This window comes from Mesocricetus auratus, unplaced genomic scaffold (genome assembly GCF_017639785.1).
Source record: "Mesocricetus auratus isolate SY011 unplaced genomic scaffold, BCM_Maur_2.0 Super-Scaffold_100022, whole genome shotgun sequence".
In the NCBI taxonomy this organism is placed as follows: domain Eukaryota; kingdom Metazoa; phylum Chordata; class Mammalia; order Rodentia; family Cricetidae; genus Mesocricetus; species Mesocricetus auratus.
In genome coordinates, this window is record NW_024429203.1 from 31,747,771 (window position 1) to 31,767,514 (window position 19,744).

Sequence of the window (19,744 nt, forward strand, 5' to 3'; positions counted from 1 at the left end):
TTTATAGATAATATTTAAGATAAAATACGAACAGTACTAAGTAAAAAAAAAAAAAAAGAAAGAAAGAAAGAATACTGGAACACAAATGAACCAACTGATCTAGACTATTTCCTCTCAAAATTCTTCAATTATTTAAGCCATTTAGTAGTTAGACAGATTTGGTTGACTCATCAATAAACAAAAATATGAAATAACAATATTCCTAATACAAGCACATGTGGTAGGGGTACAGAAAGGAGGAAATGCAGATGTGTGTGAATGTATCAGTCAGTTTCCAGAGGCACCGTCTTATCATCTCATGCCATTTACATTGAAGATGGGTATTAAACACAGCTGTCCAACAGCAAAATGATAAGAAAGCTGTGTTTCCCTATGGTTTAAAAAATAAAAAATAATTGTTGTCCTCTTAAAAACATGGTTTTCTCTTTTCATTCTGGCACTAAAGACTTAAAGAGTCAACTCTTGATCCATATTTAAGACTAATAACATAAAACGATGTGACCTGCATTTTATATATTCTGCTAATCATTTCTGTTCTATTTATTGTGCACATATGCTGTCAGTTTCTAATAGAAAATCCTAAGAATATTTTAAAACTATTTCAAATTCATTTTGAAATGGAGAAGGAAAAATATGAATTAAAACAAAACTAAAGTTATATATTCAATAGACCTTCTCTACTATACTTTTTATTACTGCAACGAATATATAAAATTTACTAAGTTTTATCATGCCTTACAATTTTGAGGGGTTTCAGTGAATAAGCAATTACCTTTGTTATTTTGGGATACAATAAGGCCCAACTCTAAAAAACATGAAAGAGGAGGAAGCTTAACTAGAGATTCAGGCAAACAAAACAGGCAATGCAAAGAAATGAGTCTGTTCTTCACACACACACAAAAACTTTAGAATGATTACAGGTGGAATGTGATAAACCAAATCATGCACACAAGAAGATTCCAGATTACCTAAGATCTTAAAACACATGCTAAGGTGTAGTGATATACCAATTATCATTTATTAAAGCTTGACTGAGGATTCAGAAAGCAAAGGTCAACCACAAGCCATAGTAGCCAGGCACACACCTTTAATCCCAGCATCCAGAAGCTAGGATATGATGGTATACACCTTTAATCCTGGGACTCAGGATTAAGAGGTAGACAGATCTCTGTGAGTCCAAGGTCACCCAGATCTACACAAGATTGAATCAGTCTAAAAGAGAATTATAGCCCACACCTTTCATCCCAGCACTAGAGAAGTTTAAAAAACAGAAGCAAGGAGTAGGAGTCATTCATTCTCCAGCCACACTGAGGAGAGGCAGCAGTTTGAGGCTGGATCAGCCTTTTCAGCCTGAGCTAGGGGTAAGGATTAGTGCCCAGCTGCTTTCCTTCCCTGATCTTCAGGTTGGGCCCCAATATCTGTCTCTGGGTCTTTTATTTGTCATGTTACACAAAAGGATTGGGTTCCACACAAAATACAAGTCTGGGGCAAGATGCCAGTTACTTTTCTAAGGTGTTGGATACCAGGTTTTTCAGCAGTCAAGGTTGGTAGACAGAAAACTAATCAGAAATTATTCTAATGGCCTATATGCAAAATGATAGAGGGTTTTAACTGGGGCAGAAAGAATAGAAAATGATATGGTTTAGAAAATTTTGAAGGCAGAGTAAACAACCCTCCCTAAAAGAAAGGAGTTTAATAAAAGGACTATTCAAAGACCATGCATGTTTCTGCCCTCAATTAATGAATAAATGTATTAAATATACAAGAAATAATAACTGGATAGCTAAAATTTTAGGAAGCTAAATGGGTTTTGGACATATATTTAGATGTATTATCAATTTGCCTATGGAAGCAGAAGGCAAAAAAAAAAAAAGCCTGGGGGTACGCCATCAATTACACATGGGAAATAGATGAACCAAGGAATACAAGCCAAAAGAAACTATGGAGCAAAAGAAGTGGTCCCCTCAGAAAATGTTGCTGAGGTATTCATTACCACAGTCCAGTAGATCGTAGGAATGATTGTTGGCTTCAGGAACGTAATTTTACACAAAATAGCAGTGACATAATTTTTTTTTCCAAAAGAATTATGAGGTTAGGGAGCAAAAACTGTAGGCATAGTTAAATCTTCCAAAACATCTTCTTCCTTTTCCCTCTCATTGTGAAGGTTTAGAACTGAGTCCCACATTGGTACTAGGGTTCAGTTGTATCAACAGATACTTTTTACTTTTTCAATTCTAGGTTGAATATAATCACCAGATTTTTTCCCAGAAAATAATGATTATTAAAACTTCCTCATGAAACTGTTTCATTTATTGGGGAGGGGAAGTTTCAAAAGCATCATAATAAAACTTACCAAAGTAAAATGTGTATTTCTACTTACATAATGAGGTATAATATAGATACTAAATTATAGCATTATAGAGGTATATATAGTAACATGGAAGTCTTTACTGATATTTAAATTTTCAAAAAGTTAATTAATACAGCAAAGCTAATATGACAATACCATGTACAATCTGTAACTTAAACTCATTGGGGGAGAAGGGATATGGGAATGTTTGTATATAGAGAAAAGACCCACAAGTACAAATCAGAAGGGGGCTGTAGTTCAAGTGCTTTCTGGGATCATGATTTATTTCTAATTTATTTGTCATATCTTCCCTTATATTTTGAGCTTCAGTAAATAAGTCAGTAACAAAAATTACCAGTCACAATACAGTAAGGTTTATTTTCTAAAAAACTGTTTTTTAAACAAACAAAATTTCTTGCTGCTGCTAGTGGTGGCACATGCCTTTAATTCCAGCACTCAGAGGCAGAGGCAGGCAGATCTCCTAGTTCAAGGCCAACCTGGTCTACAGAGGAAGTTCTAGGACAAACCCTGTATTGGAAAAAAAAAAAAAAACAAAAACAAAAACCAAACAAACAAACAAAAAACACAGGACACAAAATTCCTACCTATCCTAAGTTAACTCTAACATCACTAAAGTCTTTTCTGTTTACTCATCAATACAGGATGATAAAGGACCTGCACTTATATGTGCTATGAGATATTATTAAGCTGTTTGTCCCTTGGGGCTTATGATTCAACAAATTGATCAAAGTTATTAAATTAAATGAGGGAAGCTGAGCACATTAAGTGAGCATTAACTGGCTACATTCATTTCTACAACAAATTTACAGATTGAATTATATATTTCCTCCATAATCGCTAAATTCCAAGAGATTATTCTTCTTTTAACCTTGGGTTTTTGTCAAATTTTATGGGAAGCTTTTTGTACCTCAATATTAAAGAATTTAAGTTCCAAGATTTTATGAATTAGAAAATTTGATGTTATATTGAGGCTTATCAAAACATATTACATTTTTATTGTGTTCACTGTTCTATGTTAATATTGATGCAATAAAAAGATGCAGATCATGGTGTGATGACAAGTCCTAAATTACAAGAGATAGGAGTTCAAAATGAATTCTCTATCTCTTAAGCTTCAAGTATATATATTAGTAACATCTGATTTGGGCCACAAACAAAGTTCAACAATTCACAAAGCTCATTAATAATAAAATGAACAGACATGTTTATACTGACACACAAAAAATAAAAATGTGCCCTCTAGATTAGCCTAAAAATAGTCTTTACATTAAAAGTAAAATTAAAAATCAGAGGAATAGGCTACGGAAGTACCTCAGTTGATAAAGCACTTACCATGAGTTCAAATCCCTAGAACCCACTTAATTCTAATGTGGTAACATGAAACTGTAATCCTGGTGTACCTAAAGAAAGATAGAATACCTGGAAGCCTGGAAGCTAGCTAGCTTGAAGTACACATTACAACAACTAGAGACCATGCTTCAAACACGGTAGAAGGTGACAATCAGCACTTGAAGCTGTCCTCTAACTTTCACAGGTACATCCACTTATGCTACAACACACTTAGTGAATAGATTTTTGAAGAGCAAAAACAACAGAGAAATATCTAAGACTACCAAATTATCATTGTGTTGATTACTATAATATAAATGAACTTATAAATCAATGTAGGTAATGAGCTGACACAACTGTTATTTCACACAAAAACATCTATGAAATACTAATATCATCCTTCGAGTGCAACTTTCTGAGACACACAACTCTATTTTTAAAAGGAATATTCAGAAAAACAACAGTGAAATTAAAATAAAGATAGCTTATTTGCCAAATGTAAATGATACCAATTACAGAAGAGTTTGCTGGTAAATCATGGCAAAAATTAGGCTTATCTCAAAGGCACAGTAGCAGTGTATAATGATTTAACAAACCCTGGAAAATAACTAGATTTGTCTTAAAGTTTTAGTTATTGATTTTCTTGTCCATTCCACAAATTGTGTCTGGTATATAAGGAAAGGTCTGCAGGCAACAGCCAAAGGAAAATTAATGAGCAGGCTGGCTATGAACCATTAATGCAAAATATGCAGTCGCTTTCTTAAAAGAAAAACAGAAATATAGTAATACACATACACTTAAGAAACACCAAGATAAAATAATCATTTCTATGGTAAGAGAACATCACCAACAAATGTGAAGATCTTTCCATACACGAACAAGTCAATATTGCAACTAACAGTCTAGTTATTTTTTAATTTAGAGTATAGTACTAAATATGAGGAAATCAAAGAGATGAAGCTATTCCATGGAAAGAAAATGTACTGCCTTCATAAACAATTCTAAAAAAAATAAAAACTAATGTCACTGTGAAATCTAAAAATAAAATACTGCTAAGAACAAGTAAATATGGATATTATCTTCTTCCATAACTATTCTTTAAATGAAACATGTTTACACTAGAAATGTATCTTTGATGTCTATATTTTGCCTACTACTTTCAGCAAAAGTAACTACAATATAATGAATAGTTTCACAAAAAAAATTATGGTAAGTTGTAATGATATTTATTACTTAGGAAAAGGGTTTTATAATTTATATTCATAATGAAGTAATTTCACTGATTATTACCATCCTATTTAATTAATATTTGTCCATTTGTTTTACATACCTACCACAGTTTCCCCTCCTCTCTCCCACCCCACCCCCACCATCTACCTCCTTTCCCATCCATTCCTCTGCCTCAGAAAGGGGCAGGCCTCCCATGGGCTTAAACAAAGCATGGTACATCCCACTGAAGAAGGGCCAAGCCCACAAAATTTTAATGAATACAATCTGGGGAGAAGGTGGGACTGACTGTCACAGTGTAAATGTCTCATAAGAGGACAGGTACAATGTCAGGAGACCTGTCCAGTTAAAATAGAAGCCATGTTTCAACATACTGTTCAGTTTGGTCCTGACAGGAAAACAATAAGTAAGGAAACATGCCACTTTAATCACCAGACATTTATTTCTATCTTGTCTATGGCAAAAGAGCCAAAGGTGACACCTCAATGACTTCGCCTTTTTATTACTAAGCTTGTGTAATAGCCTTACCTTCCATGTTAAGCAGGGCTTTATAGCTTTATTCTCTTCAATGCAACATGTCAATAATCACAAAGCATAGCTCATTATATAACTAAGAAAGGTAGTGTCTTGCAACACCAAAAAGATTAGTGCACACTGAGCTGTTAAAACAACAAGAAGTTGGGTGCGGACCCAGTGCCTCTTTTGTGAATTGGCAGCTGAGGAGACTCCGGCACTCGCCATGGCCGACAAGAAATCCAAGGAAGGAGTCAAGACTGAGAACAACAGTCATATTAATTTGAAGGTGGTGGGGCAGGATGGTTCTGTGGTTTAAGATTAAGATTAAGAGGCATACACCACTTAGTAAACTAATGAAAGCCTATTGTGAACGACAGGGATTGTCAATGAGGCAGATCAGATTCCGGTTTGACGGACAACCAATCAATGAGACCGACAGACCTGCACAGTTGGAAATGGAGGATGAAGATACGATTGATGTGTGCCAGCAGCAGACAGGAGGTGTCTACTAAAAAGGGAACCTGCTACTTTACTCCAGAAGTTTGTTACAGACCAAGAATACATTCGCAATTAGAAAGCCGCAATTTGTTTCCGCCACATCCTGACTACTACAGTATAGTTTTCTCTATTCTTTCATTTCCCTGTCACCATTTCTTTATTGTACATAAAGTAACTGGTATATGTGCACAAGCATTTTGCGCTTTTTCTTTCTTTTTTAAATTAAATGGCCAATGTTCTGTTTTGATTGACATCAGTTGAAGATGCTCTGGGGGGAAGTACTGGTTCTGTGAAAATATCCCCCTTTCTCCATTAGTGGCACGCTCATTCAGCTCTTATCTTTCTATTCCAGTAAGTTATGTTGCTCTCAATGGTTTTTTTTTGTTTGTTTGTTTTTGTTTTTAAGAGACAAGGTTTCTCTGTATTGTTTTGGAGGCTGTTGTTCCAGCCCGGCCTCAAACTCACAGAGATCCGCCTGCCTCTGCCTCCCGGGTGCTGGGATTAAAGGTGTGCGCCACCACCGCCTGGCTGCTCTCAATGTTTTAACAAAAGAACCCAACAACAAAATCCTTGCATACCTTGTTCAACTGGAGAATTTTAATGTTTTTCATTTATCGTTGTAAAACCAAGGACAATTTTATAACTTTTTTGTACGTAGCTGCTACATGTAGGGCAATCTGTCGTTAAGTAAGGATAAATTACTCTTAAACAAAATGGTCCTAGATAGTTTTCCCTTCAAGTCAAGCATCTTGTTGTTTAAATAAACTTCTTATTTAAAATAAAAAAGAAGTTAATTTGCACAATTCTAGAGTAACAAATATGAAACTGGGATGGAAAATGTCTCAACTGTTAAAAGGCTAGGCTCAAAACCAAAATTACAAGAAATGTGAGAGCAAGGTTATTAGCAACTCAATTCCTTGCGAAGATCCTCAATGGTTTTTGTAGAGGTTTTCTTGCTATATTTTAATATGGACATTAAGTCCACAATATGTAGACTGCAGTCAACAACCAGTAAAATGCTCAGTTATGCAGATGCAAACAGCCCCCCCAAATGCATTTTATGCCAATTGAGCCCCAAAATGAAAAACAAACTGGCAAATGCTTGATTGCAACTTTGTCAAAAGATCATGAGTAGAAGATCCAGTTAACGCATACTCAAATGTCTGGCCCACAGAAAACATGAAATGATTAACATGCTATTTTTTTAATTATCCCATTTGTTTATGTTTATTTATTTACTGTGTGGTTGTCAGTGTGTGAGGGGGGAGAGGGACAGAGGGAGGAGAATGAGAGGGAGAATGAATGATGTACAGGTGCCTGTGTGCATTAAAGGGGAGGGGGAGGGGGGGAGAATATGTGTTTGTACACACACCTAGAAAGGAGGTACAGGGGGAGGGAGGGAGGGAGGGAGGGAGGGAGGGAGGGAGGGAGGGCATGTGTGGCTGCATGCATGTGTATCACCTGTCATGATTCATGTGTAGAGGTCAGATGACAACTACTTGGGGGAGCCAGTTTTCTCCTTCCACCTTGTGGGTCACAAGAAGAAAGCTCAGGTCATCAGGCTTGACAGCAAAAGCCTTCAACTGCTGAGACATTTAGCAGGCTCTAAACACGTTATTTAATGCTAACTTTGTGACAATTTTTATACAATATGAAACTAGTATCCTTGAACTATCCTAGATAGTTCAATTATAATTTCTTTGGTATATCTGGACTAATATAATAGTACTACCCTTCATGAACATTTACTACGTTAACTATAATGGACAGATATTTATGATCCATTTTTATGTTAGTCTTAAAACCAGGCAAAAATTAAAACAGAAACACACAAACTACCTTCAAAACAAACTCAGCAGTAGTGTCATGTTCTAAAAGGGATTAAGGTGTAAGACCCAAAAGTCAGAGGAATAAGATTTCGCATAATCCTCACAAGCTGGAAAAAGGGACCAGTTCAGAGGCAATGAACAAAAATAGTTATTTCCATTAATTAGTGCTATATGCAATCTTGGCCAGAGAAGCTTCTCTCCCACAGTAAACAACAGATAAAACGGAGACTCAACTGGTCAAGATGCTGAGAATAAGTGAGTTCTGAGTGCTTAGTCCAAAATGAAATGTTTATACCATCACCATTGCGACACAAGGCTCAGGGAATATCACATAAGGAGGGGTGGAAAGAATGCTAGAAGGTGGTAGGGGCGCTGTAAAATGCTGTCTTCTAAAGACATGATGTGGCACTGCACTCGTGAATTCATCACAGCCACACAAGACCAAGCTAACAGGAACAGGCAGCACTCCAACAAACAGGCAGCGCTAACTGGACTCAGCAAACTTGGGGGGAAAAAAGGAGATGACATGAAGGTAGGAAAGGAGTGTTTGCGAGTCTCCAGAAACAGTTGGTAAAAGATAAAATCAAGGCGCATTGTACATGTGTATGAGATTGTCAAAGACTAAACGAAAGATGTTTTTAAGCCAATGTGGGAAGCCACTAGGGAAGCACAGACAGGATGATCCCTGGGGCAAGCTGGAGAAAGTTAGTTTACCAGAATCAGTGAGCAACAAGTTCAATAAGAGACCCTGTCTCAAAAGACCAGGTAGGGAGTGATAGAAAAGACTTCTGACCTCTACACACACACACACACACACACACACACACACACACACACACACAAATGAGAACATAAAACTATATACTAAGTACATTTTAAGTTAAATCAAGACTTGAATGATATGTGCCTTTGAGATGTGAAAATGGTAATGATTGAAACAAAGATTCTTGATGGTTGAAAGGTTCTAAAATATTGCTCCTGATAAACACTATTCATCCAGTGGAAGACAAATCCTGAGTAACAAATGTAGCAGAAAACTTGCAATACTGAATCAAGTCTAATACTGGGAAAGGGATGCTGGCAAATGAAAAAAATCATTTATTAGGAAAAGAAACAAGGAAATTAAAGAAAGTATTGTTGGAGATGTTGAAGAGGGCACTGATTTCTGACTATTGAATCCACAGAATAACCTCTCATCTGATTCCTAGGAACAAAGCTTTGTTGTCTGCTGTGCTGTACTATGACAACAGATGAAGACATGATTCTATTTAAATGTTGTATTTATATTTACATCTAAGCAAAAGGACTGATAACAACTGAATACACTTTACACATATAATGTTGTCATTCAAAAACGTGAACAGATGGAGTACATTTTTACTAAAGAGAACATATTTCTAAATATATACATATGTATCTTTCTACCCAATGTAATGGCTCCATGATCCTTTTTGTTTTAGCTGAGGGGAGGTGGATATGCTTGCTTCAGAAAATGAAATCCCATCAAGACTAAAGTTTCAGAATATTACTAAAGGGAAGTGACTTAATAGAAATGTATCAGAACCAGTGTCAAGAGAAGTGTCATGCCCAAATTAGAATAATTTGGATAAATCAATCAAAACAAGAGAATTTGTGAAAAATACAGAGAAATCAATGATTCACCTTTATTTGTATACTAATAAAAGGCTGTTTTAAAGAAAAAATCATTACAAAATAAAAGGCCATGGAGTGGAGGGTAATGCAACCAACACCAGTTATTTTTGAGCTACAGGTGTGTGCTATGGGTGGGTCTAGTGAACTTTATATCAACTCATTACTACTTGAACGTTACAGGTCTCTAGATCTATATTTCTGCATTTTCTAAGTACTAACGGGCTCCAAGTAGTCATCTTGAACAGCACTGCCTATCAAACACAAACCAGGGAGCAAGGGTGGGGGGTGAGGGAAAACTCCACAAATAAAACTTCCTGAAACTGTGTACCCTTACATAATTTTCATTTTCTTAACCTTTTATTGATTTTGTGAATTTCACATCTTGCATTCCAATTCCACTCAGCTCCCCGTCCTCTCATTCCCATCTTCTGCCCTTCCAACCCCCTTCAAAAAAATTTTTAAATAAAAACAAAAACGAAACAAAACAATAAAAAACATCTTGGCATGGAAGCTGTAGTGTGACACAGTGAGTCACATAGTATGCCCTTCAGTTCATACAGCTTTAGTTTTAAGTGTTCATTGCAATGAGTGTCTGGTTCGGGGTCTCTGACTTCTACTACAACCTCTACACTGGGCCGTCACTGGGATTCCTCTTGTATATCCTATTGTGTCATAGAGATCCTGTAGCTTTGGATCTGTAGGTCTGGCCCCTACGCATGTTCCAGCAGTTCATAGATGAAGTGGATGTTGGGGCAAGCTATTTCATAGTCCTGGTTCTGGGCCTGGATGGTAGCTGTGTCAGTCAGTCTGCCAGCTTTCCCTAATTGTCACCAACCAACCAAGCTCCCCTGCACTGGCCCTGCTAGCTCACCCAGTGTAGCAGGCAGCAAGGAGTGGGGCCAACTCTCATGTTGTCATACCCTTGGGTACAGCTAACCTGCACTTACACAACAAGGTCCAACCCAGCCAGGCTGTTGCCAAAGACCATGTCTGGGTCCGTGGTTGTACCACAGCCTGAGTCTGTGCTGTTGTCTGTGGTCCATGTTGCCACCAGAGACCACACTGATTCCCAGGATCTGGGCAGTAACCTTCTTGGTGTCCAAGGGTTGTGATGCTATCAGGCCCATACAGACCTGAGTAACACATGCCCCCAGGACCAGGGCATCATACAGGCCTGAGCTGAGGCCAGGGCCAAGTCTGGGTCCATGATCTCAATAAAGATAGGACCTTTGCTGATGTAGGGAGGCTCAGTTACCATCAAAAGCAGTGAAGATGACCAGGATCTGGGCCCATGCCTGGGGCCATACAGTGGTTTGAGGGCCATGCTGTCCCTGGGCCCATGCCGATCTAAGTGACCTACACTGCCACTTGGGGCCATGGTGTCATCAGGAGGCAAAGGCAGAAGCATAGGTAGATGGACCTCTTGAGTTCAAGGCCACTCTGGTCTAAAAAGAGAGTTTTTCAGGACAGCCAGAGCTACACAGAGAAACCCTGCCTTGAAAAGTAAAAACTAAAAAACAAAAAAGCTTCCTAGACCTCCCTTTTAATTAGTAGCTTTCCTAAATAATGAAATTCCCAGTGTGTCAATTCTACTATAATTGTGGTAATATAGTTGATAACATACATATTGATCAACAGCACAGGCTTAAGAGTAAAACACATCTGATCTGAATTTTAACTCTACTGTTCATTATTTTTGTGTTTTTAATTTAGCATAGTATCTAGAGCCACGCATACACAAAGACATCAGAAGAAAAATCAATGGTACTTTTATAAGAATGGAAAGGGCACCTGTTTAAGGGAATTGAATGCATCATAAAAAGTTGGAAAGAAGGTAAAAAAGATGTTCACATGGAAGCTGATCTAATGTCATGGCTAAGTTACCACATGAACTGGTAACTTCGCACATTTGTAGCACACAAGCTATAAACACTTCCACTTATAGTCTTATTTGAATTTCACAACAGGGTACAACAGAATAGTCACTTCTAAGAGATCAGGAAACTGCAGTGATAAGAAAATATAATATACATTCAGGATCTACAGGCCTTCTGGCATCTAGCCTACAAGAATCTTCGTTACAAATACCATGCTGCTGCCAATTTTGAATTTTAAGTGGTGGAAGAAGGCAACTGACTTCAAGGGAGATGCAGGAAACATGCTTATAAATAGGTTTTTAAAGGTTTCACCATACTTTCTATCACTCAAAGCCACTTTGTACTTATGGAGGGCATGGGGAACAGACTAACCAAAAAGTTTTAATTACTAAAGGTACACAGACCATCCAGTCATAAACTATTGTCAAATATAAGCAAAATACCTTCTAACTCTACCACAGTAAATATCAGTCAGCATAGGAGGTAATGGTTAAAAGTAAGTAGTATATTGTGTCCTGTGGAGAGGAAAGGGACTGACTGCCCAAAACCAAACTCAGAGCACACCAACGTAAATAGCATACTTAGAATCTCTTTTTTTCCCCCATAATATAAACTATTTTAACAGACACAAAATCTTCTCTTCTATGGAAGCAAAACACAGTATAACAAACACTAAAGAAAGTATATATTTAGAAAAAAGAACAAACATAAAACAATGCTCTTTGGTATAACTTGATATGGGTCTAACTATACTTGTGTTGGGTGTGATTGATAATGATGAATAACTCATCAGTATGAAGAGTACCTGCACAGGAGAATACCCATGTGATCCATCATGCTCAAATACCAACCAACAAATGATTCACACCTGGAGGTAAAACAAGCCCAGGCAAAGTCTACTCACATCAGAATACATCATGGACTACCTCTATACCTCTTACTGAAAACAACAACAAAAATAAAGCCTTTTTTGTCGTTTCTTTTCTTTTTTTTTTCTGGTTCTCAAATAGTCTCAAGCACAGGAAGTGGGTCAGAGGAAGTTACTATTAGTGGTTTTTCCTTTCCTTAAAAAACACATTCCTAGATAGGCCCTTCCTCAATGGATGTCTAAAGTCATTGGTCATGTTGAGCTTGAAATTTTTCATATATACACATGCAGATGACTATGACAAAGTTTAATTTATAAATTAGATACAATAAGAAAATAACAATGACTAATCACATGTTATAATAAAAGCAAATTAATTTCTGGAAATTTCCCATAGAACTTGGTTGACCAAAAGCAAATGAAACTACAGAAAGTAAAAGCATGGATAAGAGTGAATAACTGTATTAGGTATTTTCTGTAATTGCTTACATATCAGTGGTCTTACTAACAGTTGGCCTCTGTCATGACAGTTTGTCATGAGAACATACTGACACTATGCAGCCTTATATCACCAAAAATTCCACAACCCAGGGTTCTACATTTATCTGAGAATCAGTCCTTTTTACCTTGTCAAAGATAAAGAAAATATCTTCTTTTGTTATTCTCTTCTGCCTAAGTTCCAGGTTGGATTTCCTTTCTCAACATAATGATATATTACAAAGCAACTTACTGTGATTTTAGGTTTTTATTATTAATATTATCACTACTACTAATATGACTATTAATTATTACTAATTGTGTGTGTGTGTCCCGGGAGAATTAAATGCCCCTGGAATTGGATTTAGATGTGATTGAGAGCTGTCTGACATGTGGCTGAGAATTAAACCCAGGTCCTCTGGGAGAGCTTTACGTATTTGGTGCCTTTGATGGAGTTGAAGATAAGATAGTTATGGTTGCAGTTTTCCTTGGATATGATAAAAAGTAAGTTAGGTTTAAAATTTTGGATTAACCAAGATAGGATAGATTGTGGAGAATTTTCTTTAAATTTACCAGACACCAATGAAGTGGAATTAAGTACATTGTGAATGTAATCTTTACATGATACTGTTCTTATTGTATACTATCTTACTATGCTAAAATTAAAACTTTTCGGCTCTGCAAACAACTAGCCTAGGCCACTGCGCACTGGGCACTGCAGCTCCCGTCCTGGTGGGAGTCAACAAGCCCAAAGACTGCCAGCATCCTGGTCCCTTTCTCCGCCCACGGTACTAGGTAGTCCTGGGCCTGTCTTTGGCCCACCTCTCAGTGCCCTACAGGCAACTAGCTGTGACCTGGGGCATCCCATCCCATCAGGAGTCAGCCTGCCCAGAAACTGCCAGCGTCCAAGTCCCATTCTCCACCCATGAGACAGGTGAGGTAAGCGTGGGCCTGTTTCCAGCCTGCCTTCTGGTGCCCTGAGCAGAACCACGAGAGACCTGGGGACTGCGCACTGTGGATCCCACCCTGACAGGATCCAGCCTACCCAAAGACTGCCAAGGCCCTGGTCCTAGACCCACCTCTATCCACGCAAGAGGAGAGCCACCAGAGTATTAGGCCTGCTTGCCCCCACCGGAGGAAACCGTGATCATGCACCAACCAGGAGAGGAAGAGGGCTCCTTCTTCACCCACTGGAAGAAGTGATAGGAAGGAGACAATATAAAAACACACTCAGCAACAGAAAAACCAATGACACTGTCAAAGTCTAGAGACTCTACACCAGCAAGACCTGAACATCCCAATGCAGATGAAGCAGAAGAGAATGACGTTAAAAACAACTTCATGAAAATGATAGAGTCCCTCAAAGAGTATATGAAAAAATCCCTTAAAGAAATGGAAGAAAAAACAAACCAGAAAATGCAAGACATAGAAGAAAAAACAAACCAAAAAAAATCGAAAAATTGCAAGAAAGGGAGCAAAAGACACAGCAAAAAACAATACAAAGAGTGCAAGGGTAAAAAGCTGAAATAGAGACAACTAAAAAAAAAAAAACCACAGTCAGAAGGAATGCTGGAAACAGAAAGGCTGGACAAATGGCTAGGTACTACAGATGCAAACATAACCAACAGAATACAAGAGATGGAAGAGAGAATCTCAGGTGTTGAAAATACACTAGGAGAAATAGATTCATCGACCAAAGAAAATCTTAATTCCAACAAATCCCTAACACAAAATATCCAGGAAACATGAGACACCATGAAAAGACCAAACCTAAAAATAATATATATAGAAGAAGGTAAAGAAAACCAACTCAAGGGTCAGAAAACATATTCAACAAAATCACAGAAGAAAACTTTCCCAACCTAAAGAAAGACAAGTCAGTGAAAATACAAGAACACATGCAAAAAAAAAAAAAAATCCCCTGGTCACATAATAATCAAGACCCCAAACATACAAAATAAAGAATATTAAGAGTGGCTAAGGGAAACTTTAAAGTACCTTAAAACGTCCAAATTCAACAACTTAAGGCTCTTTACAGCAATACCAACATCTATCTTCCACATCAGTTAATATCTTCTCACTTTGCCGAATCATATATAAAGCACACTGTAGGCAATTAAATCACTGAATTGAAGCTTTGGCTTAATAAAGAAAATCACATTAATAAACAGATCAAAATCATTTTGTAGTACTCACATGATAAAATGTTCATGAATAAATATCAAACATCATAGTACTTTTACAATGCAGAAGTAAACTGACACATATTAAATAGAAAATAAGTCTTGGATCTAATATGAAGTTGTCAAATTTCTCAAGCTGCAGTCAAAATATTTTATTTCATTTCAGCAGCAGAAGTGAAACTAAGACTACAAATACTTTTCTTGGCCAAATTTCAAGACAGGCTACCTAATTTACTTGAAATTTAATATTAATAGCCATATTGCCATCTCATCCTAATTAATGATACAAAAAATTTATACTAAATTTATCTAAAACTAGGAAACTTAGTATTTTCTTCTCTGTAACAAAATATTATGATTAATTTTACTTACATTTAATAATCCAAAAGATGGACATGATGAAGATTTAGTATAAATTGAAGCAGCCTATTTTTTTAATTCAGCCCTATAACTACTGTTGTTTTATTTCCATTAATTTTAAGCAAATATTAGGTTATTACACTTACAGCCTCAGATTGAAGATGCCAACTCATCTTGGGGAATTGACAGAGTATCATTACTATATATTCCTCTGTCTGTGCTTCAGGTCTACAGTGAAACCCTATTTCAGTACACTGTTTAATTTGAAGGTCCATGGAAATCTCATGTAAGATGAACCTTGCACCACATTTCCATAATCCTAGCATTTGGGAGATAAAAACAAGAGACTCTTGTGCAAAGTCTATAACAGAGTCTAATTATACAGCTATACCGCTCTTGGGCATATACCACAAGGACAGTTGCTCAACTATGTTCACAGCAGCTTTATTCATAATAGCCAGAAACTGGAAATAGCCTACATATCCCTCAACCAAAGAATGGATAAAGAAAATATGGTACATTTACACAATGGAGTATGACTCAGCTGTTAAAAACAATGACATATGAAATTTGCAGGTAAACTGATGGAACTAGAGAAAATTATCATTAGTAAGGTAACCCAGACCCAGAAAGACAAACATGATATGTATTCACTTATGAATGTAGAATGTATATTAGCTGTAAAGTAAAGGATAACCATGTTAACCAAAGACCCAGAGAAACTAAGAAACAAGGAAGACTCAAGGCTAGACGCTTGGATCTCCCTGAGGTGGACTGGTGGCAGGTAGGGATGAGAATAGGAGAGATGGGGTTGGGCGGGTGGAGAGGGGAGAGTCCTGGAAGAAACAATTGGATGGGGGAAAAAAATACATCAGTTAAGGAGGTAGGAGTGGATCTGGGTGGAACTGGAGAAAGAGTGAGAGTGAATATGATCAAAATGCACAATAAAAATTGTATTTAAAATGAAGTTAAAGTTTAGAAACTTGATAGGCATAATGGTATATACATGTAATCCCAACACTCTTGAGGTTGAGGCATGAAGATCTTGAGCTCAGGGTCAGCTTGGGCTACAATGGACAGACTTTGTCCAAAAAGAAAAATTGATCAAGATCTAATAAAGGTTTATGGACTCCTTTTCAGCAAATTATGTTTTTTATAAATACAGGTTTAGAAGAAAACGTTGCTTTTAGAATTCCTGAGTTTTTTCATCCTACTGCCAAAAAATGCACTAGAAGTATCTGTTAAAGCAGAACGCAGGAAACGTAGAATTTCTAATCTGGCAATCAGAAAATGAAACTGATAGAAATTTAAAGTAGTTTACACTGGCTCCTAGTGTACATTCCTTTTTCTCATTCCATGCTGATCATATCTATATCATAAACTCTACAAATTTTACCAAAGATCAAAGCTAGCTTGACAGATCTCACTGTCAGAATTTGTTTATACCTTTTATAAAAAATACACTTATTGCCTTTTTTCTAACTTCTCAGCATTTTTGAAACATTAAATTATTCATTAATTATGACTGTTTCCACTGTTCTCTCTAGGATCCAAGCATACAGTTTTGTGACATCAAATTTTAGATAAAGATGTAAAGAGACAAGCACGTGGTATTAAGAAGAGAAGAAAAAGATTTTTAGTCCATGCTTGATGCAAATCTAGAAAATTATCCTTGGAGTAATGCATCAATCAAACTATCTCAGTTCATCTGAAATTGGTTAAGAAGCTGTCACGAGCCAGGCTCTGGTGGCACACGCCTTTAATTCCAGCACTTGGGAGACAGAGGTAAATGGATCTTTGTGAGTTCGAGGTCAGCCTGGTCTACAAAGCTACACAGAGAAACCCTGTCTCGAAAAACCAAAAAGAAAAAAGGGGGGAGGGGTCACTAATAACTTTCATTTTGACACACGTGAGCATTTTTTTAGGTAAGATCATAAAGATTCCCATTTTTCTTGCAAAGATGCCCACATACTTCATACCATTAAAATCCCCTGAACTGAATAAATCTTGATAAAAATGAAGATTGATTTTAGTAGGTACTAGGTGAAAACTTTTCCTATTACCACAACACTTGTAATAAAAGTCAACAGTGAAACGGTTTTACTGCACAAAATGTTCTTTTTTTTTAACTTTGGATGAATATGTCTAATGCTTAAAATAAGGTCAAGTTATCTGCTCTCCAGTAGAGCTTTATAATGTCTTCTATAAGGTGATTATGGCAAATCATTAGCGTTTGGAACAAATGGTTAAAGAAAGGTTACCTCTGACTCATACCTGGTAGGCTGAAATATTAATGTTCTCAATAGTTAGAGATTCAGTAAATTACTCAAACTGAATAAATGAACCGTTACCCATATGTACTACTGGGACAGTCAAAAGCACTGCCAGTTATGACTTGCTAATAATTTTTCAACTTAATATATGTAGACCTTCATTTTTTTAATAACTTAAGAAAATCAAGAACAGCAAGTTCAATTCAAAAGGACTGTTATTTTAATCCAACTGCCAGAAAGGGAATTCAAAAGTACCAATGAATAATACATATCAATACTGCTTACTTTTAATGAAAAGTACAAACTCAAACTTTTGATTTTTAATATATTATTGCTGAAATGTCATATACATTTACTTAATGATGTATTAACTTTATTTCCTATTCATAGTACATTTATTATGGTTTCTACATTACACTTTAACCAAATACATGTTGCAGGGAATCTGCATGTATAGATCTCCTTGGTATCAATATTTTATTCTTTTGTAACACTGCTTCCTCCATTTTATTTCTACCCCAAAAGGCAGAAGTCAAAATTATGTAAGTTGGAGCAGGAACACTACCAGAGCTACTGAAATGCTTCACAAAGACAAGAAGTCTGAATTTATGCTTGGTCCTTTCTCTACAATCCTTATCTTGATAATTCATGGTTCACAGTTTTTCCAAGTATTCCATCTAACAAGGAGCTCTCATCAGAAACAAATCACTGAGAGCAGCGTAACAATGGATAGATAGGCTCATCAAGCTAGAAGTTTACAAGATATTTTGTACCCAAAACATTTTTAAAGTTGGCATTAATAGCCATTTAGAAAGATTAAAATCAGAGGAACAAAAATATTATTTCAGTTCTAATGGTTACCACCAAGCAAAACAAACTGTCTCAGACCACACAAAGAAAGAATGGTTGCCTCCAGACCACTGTTCTCCAAAAGAAAGAAAAGGTGTATACAAAACAGCTATTTTTGTAACAGATTTAAAACAGTCTTCTGCAAAAGCATCCCTGCTTTTAGTACTCAATAATGTTGAAAAGAGAACCACTGGCTCACTCTTTGATAGCTGCTCAGACCATCCCCTAATTATGAAAAGAGAATGCAAAAAACTAACCCAATTCTTTGAGAACGTATCATATGCAATAGTAAAATGAAATGGGAAACATCTAAAAATGTTTCACTTCATACTTTGCATTTGTACTATTTGTTTAATTAAGTACATACTGTGGCAACTAGTAGGCATAAAAATTAGGATTTGTTGCATAGTTACAAGTATAACAACACATGCTTAGTGAATCAATTGCTGTGTTTATTCAACTTTCTACTCCTGATAATTTTTCAACAAATTTTAGTGAATGGCTCTGCCCATTAAAGAGAAAATATATGGCAATGGCTAAAATAAAGCTTAGAGTTCTGTGATGGTTAATGTTAATTGTTTACTTGATGGAGTTTAACATAATCCGGAACGTGAGCCTCTGGGCCTGCCTGTGAAACAGGCCAGCACAGATAGCCTCTGGTGCCTGAAAAGGGCAAGGCAATGGCTCTCCCCCTTCCCACAGAGAGAAGTTCAGTGCTGCTGATCCTTTGCTTTTAGCCAAGTGAATTTTATTTAATACTTCTAACCTAGGAAAAAAGTGAAATAATAAGTTCATATTTCCTTATGTCACTATTTGTAATAGTGTACTACAGAAAACAAAAACGCTCCTATTACTGCACTTTCCCCATCCTAATATTTTTTGAAACCAAAAGCTTTATTTACATTTACTTCAATATTTAATATAAACTTACTTGTGGTATTTTAAATCACTTATAAATTAATAACATAAAATCTTAAACATATACAGATCTTGAATACCCTCTGACCTGAATTTGCACTATATGTCAGTTTACAATGTTATCCATCACTTACCACCAAGCATCTAGTTTGGTGTTACATGTATAAGTTTCCTCCTAGCAATCATAAGAATAAGGTAAACAAGGATGATGGGTTAATAAATAATGAAAACAATTTTATGCTATCACCATGGTTTAAAAAGCAGCAGTAACAGTGAGGGGCACAGCTAAGATGCCCAGGAATAAAATAGGGAAGTTGGACAGCCAAATTAAACCTAGTTTGAACCTTGACAGGTAGAAGGGGTAGAAAGGCAAAAACACAAAGTAACTACATGTACTGATTGCTGAAGAATTATATATACAACAGAGAAGATAGAAAACAGGAAGAAGCTGAAGCTAATAGATGATCAGGAAAAAGCCATGAAACAAATGGAGAATAACTAATTATAAGGGCCAGA

The 19,744-nt window shown here is 36.5% G+C and overlaps 1 protein-coding gene and 1 pseudogene across 1 annotated transcript in view; one reads left to right on the plus strand and one right to left on the minus strand.

Moving 5' to 3' along the window:
* The window catches only part of Ddx10 (DEAD-box helicase 10), a 152,531-nt gene that overhangs the window by 80,045 nt on the left and 52,742 nt on the right, over positions 1-19,744 (minus strand). The gene's annotated exons all lie outside the window — the stretch shown is intronic.
* Positions 5,667-6,130, plus strand: LOC101832881 (annotated as a pseudogene).